Source organism: Xyrauchen texanus, chromosome 23 (assembly GCF_025860055.1).
Source record: "Xyrauchen texanus isolate HMW12.3.18 chromosome 23, RBS_HiC_50CHRs, whole genome shotgun sequence".
Classification (NCBI taxonomy): Eukaryota; Metazoa; Chordata; class Actinopteri; order Cypriniformes; family Catostomidae; genus Xyrauchen; species Xyrauchen texanus.
In genome coordinates this window covers 43,414,048-43,428,075 of record NC_068298.1, presented here as the reverse complement: position 1 = coordinate 43,428,075, position 14,028 = coordinate 43,414,048, and positions in this window count along the sequence as shown.

Here is a 14,028-nt window from a genome sequence, read left to right as displayed (position 1 = left end):
GAGGGAGAGTGGTAAAGCACGTCACCTGGGTTGTAATTATCTCTAACACCTGTCTCTTGTTATAGTGATGACGGAGGGAGACTTAAAGGCCACTAGCTCACCACAGAAGGGGAGAGAGAGAGAGAGAGAGAGAGAGAGAGAGAGAGAGAGAGAGAGAGAGAGAGAGAGACTGAGCGACTGAGCTTGAGCTTGAGCTTGAGCTTGAGCTTGAGGCTTACTGATAATCTGACTGTGTGTTCTAAAAAAAAGGGTATTTGTGTGACCTGATTGAGTGAAAAGACTGTTTTAAAATACCATGAATCTGAGGCAAAAGGAAATAAAAAACCTTGCCTGCACTGCTTTGTTACCTCCTGTCTCCTCCATTCCCCAAAGAACTTGGTACAGATACATTAATGAACCAACTATATGATTTAGTTGTCTCCGTATGTGGCAACACCTCTAATCTCACCAGGGTCTGATCTGAGAATAAGATGTTTCCAATTGAACAATCAACAACAGATGAAATGAGGGACTTGAATTTATAGTCCGTACCAGATGGGTTCAAAAGTTTCCAAATATCAAAAGACCAAGATTTTTACACATCCTGTGAAGCGTCAATGTTGCTATAGTGGGCTTACACACTTTTGCTTCACTAAGATCAAGGACTGAGTCCATCAAATTATTAATGTCTCCTCAAAATATTATGTCATGAGGGGTGTCAGCAGCTTGCAACATCCCTTCAAGATCTAAGTAAAGATTTAAGTAAATAAAAAAGCCCTGATCATCAGAGTTAGGTGCGTTAATATTAGCCAAAATCAACCTTTGCCCCTGAATTTCTGCTAAAACAATAATGTCTCTTCCTAATTTATCTCTGATTTATCTTTGATCTAATTTATGCCTGTTTGAGACATTTGAATTGTAGATGTTTATTTATCAACGTAATAACTCCCCTGCTCTTACTTGCAGAGCCAGCTCTAAAGAAAACATGTCCACCCAATATCTTAACAAATTTTTCAACTTGCTGCAGGGAAAGATGCATTTCTTGAAGAAACACTATCATATTTCTTACTTTTAAGTAAATAAATAACCTTCCTTCTTTTTATGGGGTGCCCCAACCCATTCACTGTAACAGTGAAGTACTGCCCAAAAACACAGTCAAATTTAAAGAGAGGGAAAGGACAATGCAGTGGGAGAGAGAGAGAAAGAAAAAAAACTATTACTCGCCGGTTCTCTGATACACCGTAGCTTGGTCCTCGGCCACTCCTCCACCCTCTAATCGACGACAGCTGCACCTCCCCGGGTAGATCAGAGGCAGTTCTCTGGCCCCTGGCAGACGGAACGCCCGCTGCTTTTTGGTGGACGCTAGGGGTCTCCCCCACCCCTGGCAGCGGTAACTGCTCCAGGAGGTTGGTTGGGAGCCCCTCCTCCCCTCATATTCGGCAGCCATTCCTCCGTTTCCAGGTGGCCGGGCTCCTCCGTCCTCTGGCGGATGACCACGGCTGCTCCTTTGGGGTGGATGGTAGCAGCGAGAACTCCGCTATGGCGCATCCCGCCTCCTTCCCGGGTTTCGGCACCAGTGTAAAGTTATTGTAGGAAAGGAGGAGGCGAGAACCAGCTTGACAATAGAAAATTAATATTTTAATAATAAACTGAACCAAAAAGACAAACCCACACTGTCACGAACCCCGCTCCTCTGCCCCATCTCCGCGTTCGTGAGCACGCACACATGCACTCCACGAGCGTGCTCGCTTCTCGCTTCTCGCTTCCCGCTTCCTCGCTCTGCCCCCTTGAGCTCGTACGCTCTGTTTCCTCCCTCGCGAGCTCACACGCTCGTTCTGCCATTACGAGCTCTCGTTCGTAAACTCTCTCCCCCCTCTGACTCACATGCTGGCTTCTCACGCGCTTCCAATCTGCCAGAACATTATGACCACTTGCACTCACGCGCTTCTCGTCCCCACACATTAGTAACACCTGCACTCGTCTCGTCACCTTCATTGTTCACCTGCACTCGTCTCGTCACCTGTCATTGTTTACACCTGCACTCGCCCCTATAAATACACTATCCTTCCGTTTGAATCCCGTTGGTTATTGTATTGTATGTATGTTTAGATTTCCGTACCTTTGCCCCGCTAGTCCCGTCTAGTTTTGCCCCTACTCGTCGCCTCTTAGCTTGCCAACTTGTTCCCCTGTCTGCGTTCCCACTTGTCCCTAGTTGTTAACTGTTTTCCCGTCCTCGACGCCCTCGTTTATATCTTGATTTCCCGGCTTTTGACCCTACGCTCCCCCTTGACCATTCTTCTCTTGACTTGCCCCTTTTTGTACTGTTGCACTGCTTTTAAACACATTAAAAGCAGTTCTCACCGACATTGTGACTGTCTCTACTTGTGTGTGTGTGTGTGTGTCGGGTTACAGAATAACCAACCTCACCGTAGACAGTCACAATGATGCACCCCACGGATTCGCGCAGCTCGCTAGAGCGGATGAACACGTCACATTCGGCGCGAGGAGCTACAATTTGGGAGGATAACCACGCGCTCACGGCCCAGGGGCAGCAGGTATGCACTATTTCTGATTTTTTTCACCCGGTTTCACCTGTGTCTGCCCCTGAGCCCGTTTATGCATGTCTGAGCGCCGTGAACTCTCCACCCCCGGAGAGGTTTTTTGGCTCTTCAGATGCCAACCAAGGGGTTTCTATGCAAGGCAGCGGTTATGTAACGCATAACCCCGCCCTTGACATTATGGAGCCAGCAGCCCGACTCTTGGGGTTGCGTCAGGGGAGTCAACCCTTGGAGGGTTTCGTTATGGATTTTTGTGCCCTGGCGTACCAGGTGAATTTTGATGAGGTGGCTCTGAAAGACATTTTTCAATGTGGACTGAATGAGCCAACCTCATCATTAATGCCTGGTGGTCGCTGCCCCCTTAACCTGGTTCAGTTTATTGACCTCGCCCTACTGTACTCTGGTTCCTCGTTCACTGTGGGGGAGGCAGACACTGAACCAGCGCTCCACACCAAGACCCCCTCTCGAAGCCTACCACGGCCCCCGTCTTGAAGCCTACCACGGCCCCCGTCTTGAAGCCTACCACGGCCCCGTCTTGAAGCCTTACACGGCCCCCGTTTTTAAGCCTGACACGGCCCTAATCCCCAAGCCTGACACGGCCCCAGTCCCCAAGCCTGACACGGCCCCAGTCCCGAGGCCTGTTAAGGCCCCAGCCTCGAAGCCCGGCACGGCCAGCGAGCCAGCGCCCATGCCCGCCACGGCCAACGAGCCAGCGCCCAACGAGCCTGAAGCCTCGACCGTCCAAGAGCCAGTGCCTGAAGCCTCGACCGTCCAAGAGCCAGTGCCTGAAGCCTCGACCGTCCCTGAGCCAGCGCCTGTAGCCTCGACCGTCCCTGAGCCAGCGCCTGTAGCCTCGACCGTCCCTGAGCCAGCGCCTGTAGCCTCGACCGTCCCTGAGCCAGCGCCTGTAGCCGTGACCGTCCAAAAACCAGCGCCAGTGGTCGTGCCCGTCCAAGCGCCAACGCCTCTCGAGCTTTCCAGAGCTCCTCCTCTCGAGCTTTCTAGAGCTTCTCCTCTCGAATTTTCCAGAGCTCCTCCCCCCGAGCCTTCCAGTGCTCCGCCTCTCAAGCTTCCCGAGCCTTCCAGGGCTCCGCCTCACAAGCCTCTCGAGCCTCATAGGGCTCCGCCCCTCAAGCCTCTCGAGCTTTCCAGAGCTCCTCCTCTCGAGCTTTCTAGAGCTTCTCCTCTCGAGCTTTCCAGAGCTCCTCCCCCCGAGCCTTCCAGTGCTCCACCTCTCAAGCTTCCCGAGCCTTCCAGGGCTCCGCCTCTCAAGCCTCTCGAGCCGTCCAGGGCTCCGCCCTCAGAGTCTTCCACGGCTCTGCAGACCTCTGCTTGCCCCTCAGAGCCCTCCCGGGCTCCGCCTCACGAGTCTCTCAGGGCTCCTCCTCTCGAGCCTCCCAGGGCTCCTCTCGAGCCTCCAAAGGCTCCTCCTCTCGAGCCTCCAAGGGCTCCTCCTCACGAGCCTCCCAGAGCTCTACCCCTCAAGTCCCTCAGGGCTCCCCCTCCTTCCAAGCCTCTCACGGCTTCGCCTCTCGAGTCTTTCAGGGCTCCATCCCTCGAGTCTTTCAGGGCTCCACCCCTCAAGCCTCTCACGGCTTCGCCTCTCGAGTCTCTCAGGGCTCCTCCGCCTCTCAGGGCTTCCCCTCTCGAGTCTTTCATGGCTCCACCCCTCAAGCCTCTCACGGCTTCGCCTCTCGAGTCTCTCAGGGCTCCTCCGCCTCTCAGGGCTTCCCCTCTCGAGTCTTTCAGGGCTCCTCCTCTCAAGCCTCTCAGGGCTTCGTCTCTCGAGTCTTTCATGGCTCCCCCCCTCAAGCCTCTCGAGCCTTCCAGGGCTCGGCCACTAGAGGCTCCTATGGCGCTGCCTCCCGAGCGTCCTACGGCTCCACCTCCCGAGCCTCTCATGGCTCTGCTCCCAAAGACTCCAGAGCCTCATAGGGCTCCGCCTCTCGAGCCTCCTATGGCTCCACCTCCCGAGCCTCTCATGGCTCTGCTCCCAAGGACTCCAGAGCTTCCTAGGGCTCCGCCTCTCGAGCCTTCCACGGCTCCACACCCGAGCCTCCTGCGGCTCTGCTCCCTAAGACTCCACAGCCTTCTAGAGATTTGCCTCCCGAGCCTCCTGCGGCTCCGCCCCCCAAGCCTCCTACGGTGCCACCTCCCCCGGCTCCGCCTCCAGAGCCTACCAGGGCTTCACTCCTGGAGCCTTCTACGGCGCCACCTCCCACGGCATCACCTCCCTCGGCTCTGCCTCCAGAGCATTCCAGGGCTTCACCTCTGGAGCCTCCTATGGCGCCACCTCCATGGGCTCCACTTCCTGAGCCTTCCAGGCCTTCGCCCCTAAAGCCTCCTTCGGCTCCACCTCCAGAGCCTTCCAGGCCTTCGCCCCTAAAGCCTCCTTCGGCTCCACCTCCAGAGCCTTCCAGGCCTTCGCCCCTAAAGCCTCCTTCGGCTCCACCTCCAGAGCCTTCCAGGCCTTCGCCCCTAAAGCCTCCGTCGGCTCCACCTCCAGAGCCAACTACAGGGCCGCCTCTGACGACTCCGCCTTTCACGGCTCAGCCCGGACTTCCTGACCCTCTACCTGTCCTGTGGCCTCTTCCCTGGCCTCCGGACCCTATTCCTGTCCTGTGGTCACCTTCCAGACCCCCGGACCCAGTCCCTGTCCTCCAGTCGCCTTCCAGACCTCCTGACCCAGTCTCTGCCCTATGGCTGCCCCCTAGACCTCCCGACCACCCGCCTGTCCACTATGTTCCCCCTGACCTTGCCCTGAACTGCCCATTGACCCCCATGGACTGTTTCATTTCCCTTTTGTGCCTTCTGTCCCCTCAAGCTCACACGCTCGTTCTGTCCCCTCGAGCTCACACGCTCGTTCTGTCCCCCATGAGCTCACGCTCGTTCTGTCCCCTCGCGCTCCTCGCAGCCGAGCACGGCCGTCAGGAGCCGTCCTATTCAGAGGGGGGAGTACTGTCACGAACCCCGCTCCTCTGCCCCATCTCCGCGTTCGTGAGCACGCACACATGCACTCCACGAGCGTGCTCGCTTCTCGCTTCCCGCTTCCTCGCTCCGCCCCCTTGAGCTCGTACGCTCTGTTTCCTCCCTCGCGAGCTCACACGCTCGTTCTGCTATTACGAGCTCTCGTTCGTAAACTCTCTCCCCCCTCTGACTCACATGCTGGCTTCTCACGCGCTTCCAATCTGCCAGAACATTATGACCACTTGCACTCACGCGCTTCTCGTCCCCACACATTAGTAACACCTGCACTCGTCTCGTCACCTTCATTGTTCACCTGCACTCGTCTCGTCACCTGTCATTGTTTACACCTGCACTCGCCCCTATAAATACACTATCCTTCTGTTTGAATCCCGTTGGTTATTGTATTGTATGTATGTTTAGATTCCCGTACCTTTGCCCCGCTAGTCCCGTCTAGTTTTGCCCCTACTCGTCGCCTCTTAGCTTGCCAACTTGTTCCCCTGTCTGCGTTCCCACTTGTCCCTAGTTGTTAACTGTTTTCCCGTCCTCGACGCCCTCGTTTATATCTTGATTCCCCGGCTTTTGACCCTACGCTCCCCCTTGACCATTCTTCTCTTGACTTGCCCCTTTTTGTACTGTTGCACTGCTTTTAAACACATTAAAAGCAGTTCTCACCGACATTGTGACTGTCTCTACTTGTGTGTGTGTGTGTGTGTGTCGGGTTACACACACACAGGTGTCGGGCAGCTGCCCGTAAATCTCTCCCTCTCTGTCGCACTGCCATCTCTGGTCAGCCTTTATTCTTCTTGAGGGCTAATTAGCCTGATTAAGGGCCAGGTGTTTAGCATTATGACCTGGCCCCGCCCTCCGCCCTGCCACAAATAGACTGTGTCAACAATAGAAATTATAAAGACCATATTCAGGATTAGATCAACAATCAAACCCGAACCAAACAAACAGAAAAATGAGCACATTAACACTGCATACGACAGCACCAACTGGCATCCATCCTTCTAAACTCAAACAGTCCATGTACGCCTACAAGAGCCCCTGTGACAACGTTGCCATCGGATTGCTCAAGTCTCTATACAAATTTTGTGAGACAGAATTACATAACAGTAAATAATCTATAAAACAAGCTCCAGTCACTAGCAGAACCAGCACAAAAAAAAAGATCTATTCAATTTCCGTGGACAGTCAAACAAATGTTCAGTGAGCTGGCTGTTCATGAGTGCAGCAGTTGACTTAATCCTTCCAATGTCCTACAAAAAATACTCCATAAAACAAACTCCAGCCAATAGGAGGCATAAACACTAGGAACATGCAGATTCATCCAAAACCGTCCCGAAGGAGTGTTATTCCACAAAACAAACTCCAGCTGCAAGGCGGAACAGCACAAAAAGAAACAAATTGGCGCCCAGCTACCTCAGACAGTCAAGAGTATATTTGTCAAAGATCCTTCTGACCCACCTAACAATTTTACTCAACCCTCTCACTCTCCTGAGCACTGGTCATCCACACCTGCCTCCAATCATTGCATCAATCAACTCCTCTTTATAAACCTCACTCCACTTCCATTCTGTGTCTGTCTCAACTTTGTGTACAGACTAACTTACCTGTATCTCCAGCGTTAAATGCCATAACGATACATCGGTTTCAAACATCATCCTCGAGTCTGAGTATACTTTACAATATTCAATGAGTCAAGTTCACTCAGAGGCCACATGAGAAACACCAAATGGCTTACTCACCCCTTGCTGTGGGCATGTACATATTTTGCAGCCATCCTTAGTATCTATTCTCAATTTGGCTGGAAATATCAGTGCAAAAGTGATCCTTCATCGATGCAAGTGTTTCTTGAAGGAGTGTTACACAAAACAAACTCCAGCCACTAGGCGTAACCAACACAAAAAGAAACAAAATGGCACCCAGCTTCCTCAGACTGTTAAGTCTATATTTAGCGAGTCAAGTACACTTAGGGGGCACATGAGAAACACCAAATGGCTTACTCACTCCAATGTTTTCATGAAGGACATCACTTGCTGTGGACATGTAAATACTTTGCAGCCATCCTTATTATCTATTCTCAGTTTGGCCGGAAACATCAAATTGTCTCCCTATGTGGATCTGCGAGCTTGCTCGATTTCCAGCTTATAGCCCATTATGTCAAGCAGACTCGGGAAGAGCTCGTCTAGGAATTTCACCATATCTAGGCCTTCCTCATGCTCAGGATTCCAACAATTCAGATGTTGTTTTATCACTTACAATTCTCCAGTTTTTCCAAATCCACTTTGGTCGCTAGCAGATTAGCAGCTAATTCCCTCTCCGATGACTCCAGATAATTGATCTGTCTCTTGACATCTGACAATCTTGTAACCAACTCAGTGAATTTCATCTCCATGGAAGTAATCAATTGACAAATTACAGCAAGATCCTCCAAATCTGCAACAACTTTTGTCAGCATTGCCGATACATTCATCAATTCATGCCGGATTTCTTTCAGTTCACCGTCTCAATTGAGTCCAGGACTTTTGGTCTGCTAAGTGGAGTGCTTGGGAATCAGCTAAGTGTCTTTTAATATCTTCAGAGCCTGAGGATTTTGAATTGTTTAACATATTGTCTTCCTAGAACAGTTAAGAATCAGGGTGTATCAAATCTCACCGGTTTATGACACAAATAGCCATTCACACGTCCGCTCCTCACATGGCGTCACGTGACTCTCCTCAAACCTGACTTACTTAATTGAAGTCCTGATGGTAAAACCTGGAGCCTTCATCTCGTGTGTTCACAACAAAGTGTGTGCATGATACAGAAGCAGCTGTGAAGTTTGTGAGTGAAGTTATTCTGATTTTTGGGGTGAAAAATGCTTATTAAGAATACACCCAGGAGCACATCTGATCTCTTCTGGAAGCTGGTTCCAGCTGCGGCTGGCATAATAGCTAAAAGCAGACTCTCCTTGCTTAGAATGAACCCTTGGTATTTCTAGCTGATGTGATCCTACTGATCTGAGTGACTTGTTGGGTTTATATTCAGTGAGCATATCTGGAATATATTGAGGTCCTAGCCCATTGAGTGATTTATATACCAGTAATAATGCTTTAAAATGAATCCTAAATGTAACTGGGAGCCAGTGTAAAGACCTGAGGACTGGTGTGATATGTTCATATTTTCTGGTTCTGCTCAGAATCATGGCAGCAGCATTCTGTATGAGCTGCAACTGTCTTATGGTCTTTTTGGGAAGGCCAGTGAGGAGTCCATTCCAATAATCCACCCTGCTGGTGATGAAAGCATGCACAAGTTTCTCTAGGTCTTGACTGGAAACAAAGCATCTAATTCTTGCAATATTTTTCAGATGATAGTATGCTGATTTAGTTATTGCTTTGACATGACTACTGAAACTAAGGTCTGACTCTAGAGACACACCAAGATTCCTGACTTGATTTTTTGTTGTTTGACCCCTAGCGTCAAGGTATGCATTCACCTTGAGAGCTTCATCTTTTTTTCCAAACACATCCAACTGTTAACTTCATCAATGCATTGGCACAGGGAGTCAATGGGGCTGTAATCGTTAGGTGATAGGGCTAAGTAGATCTGTGTGTCGTCTGCATAGCTGTGGTAAGCAATTTGGTTCTCTCTCATTATTTGGCTCATTGGGTGCATATACAGGTTGAACAGGAGTGGCGCAAGAATTGAGCCTTGAGGGATTCTGCATGTCATGGACGTCCACTCAGACTTATGGTCTCCTATACTCACATAATAACCTCTCCCTTCTAAGTATGACCTGAACCATTTTAGGACCATCCCAGAAAGCTCCACCCAGTTTTCCAGCCTGTCAAGAAGTATGTTGTGATCGACAGTGTCAAACGCAGCACTGAGGTCGAGTAGTACCAGTACTGATAATTTGCCTGTATCAGTATTTAAGTGAATATCGTTTATTATCTTTATGAGCATCTCTGTGCTGTGATGCAATCGGAAACCAGATTGAAAATTGTCAAAGTATCCATTTGAGTTCAAGAATTTGTTCAGCTGATTGAAGACAACTTTTTCAGTGAACTTGCCTGTGAAAGGAAGATTTGAGATCGGTCTATAGTTGCTTAATATGTTCTTATCCAGATTGCTCTTTTTCAAGAGGGGCTTGACAACTGCAGTTTTCAGGGAGTTTGGAAAACGCATCTGAAAAAAGATGTGGGAAGTGCATCAAGGACGCAGGTTGATGTTTTAAGGTGCTGTACAGTTTCTTCCAAAATTTTGCCATCAATTTCTTTGAAATCAGACATAGTAACTACTTTCTCAGGTTGTGGTTTGATTTGTCTGACCCCAGCACAACTCAAGGATGTGCTGATCACCTTTCTGATATTATTGATTTTTTCAGAGAAGAAAGATGCAAACTCACTGCACTTGCTGTCTGAGAGCATTTCACTGGGAATCTGGCTTGGGGGGTTTGTCAGTCTCTCTACAGTTGCAAAAAGAGTGCGTGTGTTGTTTAAGTTGCTGTTTATAACATTCGAGAAGAAAGTCTGTCTAGCTTTGCCTAGTTCCATATTAAAAGCATGGATGCTGTCTTTGTAGATGTTATAATGGACTACAAGTTTTGTCTTCCACCACATGCGCTCTGCATTTCTGCATTGTCTTTTCATATTTTGCACTGCTGTTGAGTTTCTCCAAGGTGCTTTTTGTCTGCCACTCTTCTTCCTGACTTTCACAGGAGCAATATCATCAATTACACTTAACTTTTTAGTTAAAAGAATCAAGGAGAAAATATACAGAGTCAGCAGATATACTTGGTGTTAAAGATATAGCCTTCATAAATAGTACACTAGTGTTCTCATTTAAGCATCTCTTCTTGACAGACATAGATCTAGCTTCAATGGCAGGAGAGATCAATATATCAAAGAAAATACAGAAATGATCAGACAGTGCTACATCCTTAATAACAATCGATGAAATGTTTAGACCCTTACTGATAAGTAAATCTAGAGTGTGTCCATGATTGTGTGTGGGTCCATGTACATGCTGAGTCAGATCAAAAGTTTTTAAAACAGTTTTGATTTCTTTTGTCATATTGGTTTCTGCATTATCTATGTGAATGTTAAAGTCTCCAGCAATGACAAAACAGTCAAACTCTGAGGTAATTGTTGATAACAGTTCTGTAAAGTCCTCAGCAAAGACTGGAGAGTATTTTGGAGGCCTTTTAATAATGATAAAAGGTGCTCTACGCATTTTACTTAACACGCTACCCAGATATTTGAAAGGCGGGTAATTCCCAAATGATATTTGCTTACATTGATAGACATCTTTAAAGAGAGCAGCTAAACCCCCACCTCTCCTACCTTCTCTGCAGACACTCAAATAAGTAAAGTTAGGAGGGGATGTTTCATTAAGGACTGTTGCACTACAGCTGTCTTCTAGCCAAGTTTCATTTAGAAACATAAAATCCAGGTTGTATGTGCTTATTAAGTCGTTGACTAGAAGTGATTTATTTTTAAGTGAGCGGATGTTTAAAAGTGCTAACTTAACAGTTTTTGTCCCCACAGAAATCTTAGTTTGGTGTGTAATAGGCACCAGATTAGATGGGTTTGCTGTACGGCTTTTGAAGGCCTTAGACTTTCTATGATGTAATCGAATAGCAATAGAGAAAGATACAGGCACACTGGGTTCCCGCTTGTTTTGTAAACATTTGAGAAAGTTACTGTTATCATAGCGGGGACCCGACACATATCACTGAGTGCTGGTATCAGTTGTTTTTGGTTCACCTCGAGCAGATGGAGGAGGGTGTGAGCCCTGGCGTTGTGGCAGAGGTCGAAGAGCTCTCACAGGAGGAGGGGGAGGGCGAGCTGGGTCCGCAGGTGGTTGAGGGACCTGCCATTTTTTGCTTGATATCTGGGGGCTTGCAGCAAAAGAGTGGGTTAGTTTGGTTCCAGCATACACCAGTTCTTCCATTTTCTCTGAGAAACACTGATGTGGAGATGCTGGAGAGAGGGATAAATGTGTCTGGTGAGAGGGGCTGTTGCTCTGGTGTTATCGGAAGCTGTAATATGCTGTCCTTGTTTCCCTGGGTGTTTTCCAGAAAGTCGTCCTTGGGTGCTGAATCTTGAAGCAGTTCTAATATGTCACAGTCTGTCTGTGGTGAACTTTGTGGGCAGGGCTCAGATGAGATTGTGTCTGTGAGCAGAAATTGTTGTGAAAGGTGCTGAAGTGAAGTCCTGTGGTCATTCATACTGTGTCCAGATGTGTGTGTGCCATTCAGATTGAGTGGATTGGCACACACTGCAGAAGGATGATTGAGGGAGAAGTAGATATTGTCCTTTAGCACTCTTGAAACAAGTTTGTTTGGGTGGTGGCCATCCTGTTGAAACAGTTGCCTCTGACTCCAGAAAAGATTGAAGTTGTCAATGAAGTTAACTCCTTTTATATTGCAGGTTTTTTGCAGCCATGTATTAAGCCCAAACAACCGTGAAAACCTGTTTGTTCCTCTTGCTGGAAGTGGTCCACTGATGAATGTTTGAACTTTCCCTGTTTACATCCAAAGTTGTTGCTTGTGGAAGGCAGCATGTAGTTGTATCTCTGCTGCTAATGTTTCTGATTATGGAGTCACCCACTATCAGAGTCCTGGGCCCGGCTGCGCTCTGAGCTGAATGCCGCTGTCTGCTCGACCTTGAGCGCCTGTTGGCATCAGTGTTAGCTACTGGCTGATTCAGTCTGTGTTCGATCACATTCATCACGTTTGGGGATTCATCATTCATTAATACTTCAAATCTGTTCTCAAGATGTAGGGCGGTGGTAGGAAACCAGTGTTTGCAATCCTTGTCAGAGCCGTATCTGGGGTAGAGGATGCTGCGGCAATATGTGATGCTCGTGACAATCTGATGTCTCGAGTGCCTTTTGGTCTCGCTCCCTGTTTTTGCCATCGATTTGTAAGTCGATCGGCTTGTTTCTCTACACTCAGTATGGCCTATCGAGGAGCACTAGATTCATGTGACTCACCGGCTGTATGCTGAGGGCGTCTATGACGAAGCTCTGTTGTGTGTTCCGTCTGGTTTGGTGGTCCTGTAAGTAACTTTGTTTCAAGAACTGCAATCCTTTGTAAAAGTCTGTGGCAGTTAGTGCAGCAAGTAGATTCCAGAAGAGGCATTTTCTCTTATCCTTTTGAATGTAGGCAGTTGTGTTTTCCCTTCCCTGGAATGAAAACTTTCAGTGGGAGGCTGGTCGGATAAAAGAATTCTGCTTTTTTTGTAGTAGTAGTCCAAGCTTTTGAGCACTGTGCTGATTTGCTTAAGTTAAAATTAGTTAAAATTAGTTGATAAAAGGAGATAAAATATAAAAATATAAAAGCGATAGAGCAAAGCGCGGAGCAGTAAGCAAGAGCATCCGAACAGTAGCTGAGCAGGAAGTTGAAGCTTGGTGTAATACAAATGTTAAAATGAGTCATGCACTATAGTAAATGTGTTTAGATGACATAAGATATCATTGTGAGAGGAACAGGGTAACAACTACGTTTTTATGAACTGATCATCTGCTGTTTTACTCATGATTTGTGTGAAAGTGAATAAAAGTAATTGTTGTTGTATAGCCTCTGGTGTTAATTTCACCAGAAAACTGACATGATACAGTCAATACACCATGTAAAAATGATTCTGCAAAAATGTAGGTATGGTAACAATTATGAACATTTATGCCTTAAATTCTTATTACTATAATACAAAAAAGTCTCATTCACATTATTCACATCTCATCCAAAATTAAATATTTATACATTATGATAATGTTTTGTTGTTGTCGTTGTACGCCTACCACTTCTTAACTGTATGTAGGCTATTTATGTGTCTGTGATGAGGGCAGGGCAGGGCCGGGCCGTGACTACGTACGCCCGGCCCCCAATCAGGCTAACCAGCCGAGGAGAGGGATAAGTGCAGCGGGATGCGACAGTTCGAGAGCGCAAGAGCCACACGAAATTGCTGTGTGTTCGTTTGTGTTACGTGTCTATTTGTTTCATTAATTATTATTTTGACCATTCAGCCGGTTCCCACCTGCTCCTTTCCTATTTTAACCTTGTTACAGTGTCATGATTTAATAATAAAATAAATCATTGTATAACAGTACTTGTTTATTAAATGGGGCATCCCATCATTCCTCACTGTATCTCCACATGATTCTCAGTTATGTTTCATTCAAACATTTTATCCACAGTAAAAAATTTATAAAAAAAGATATTTGTCTTGATTTAAGAGAAAAGTAACAAAATAACTTGTTTTGTTCATAAAAACAAAACAAAAAAAATGTGTCTTTTCTTTTTTTTTAAGATTTATCAGAAAACAAGACTAATTATCTTAATGTAATTCTGCTTCAAGTATCTTTTTTCCTTGTTTTAAGGATGTTTGGATAGTTTTACTGACAAATTAGACAAAAAAACATGTCTTGTAGTGCAGATGTTTTTCTGTCATTTACATCAGCTAACAGGGTATTTAATATATTGTACTACATATCTCCTTCAGAAGGATTTCTAGATATTTTCACGCATATGTGTTCA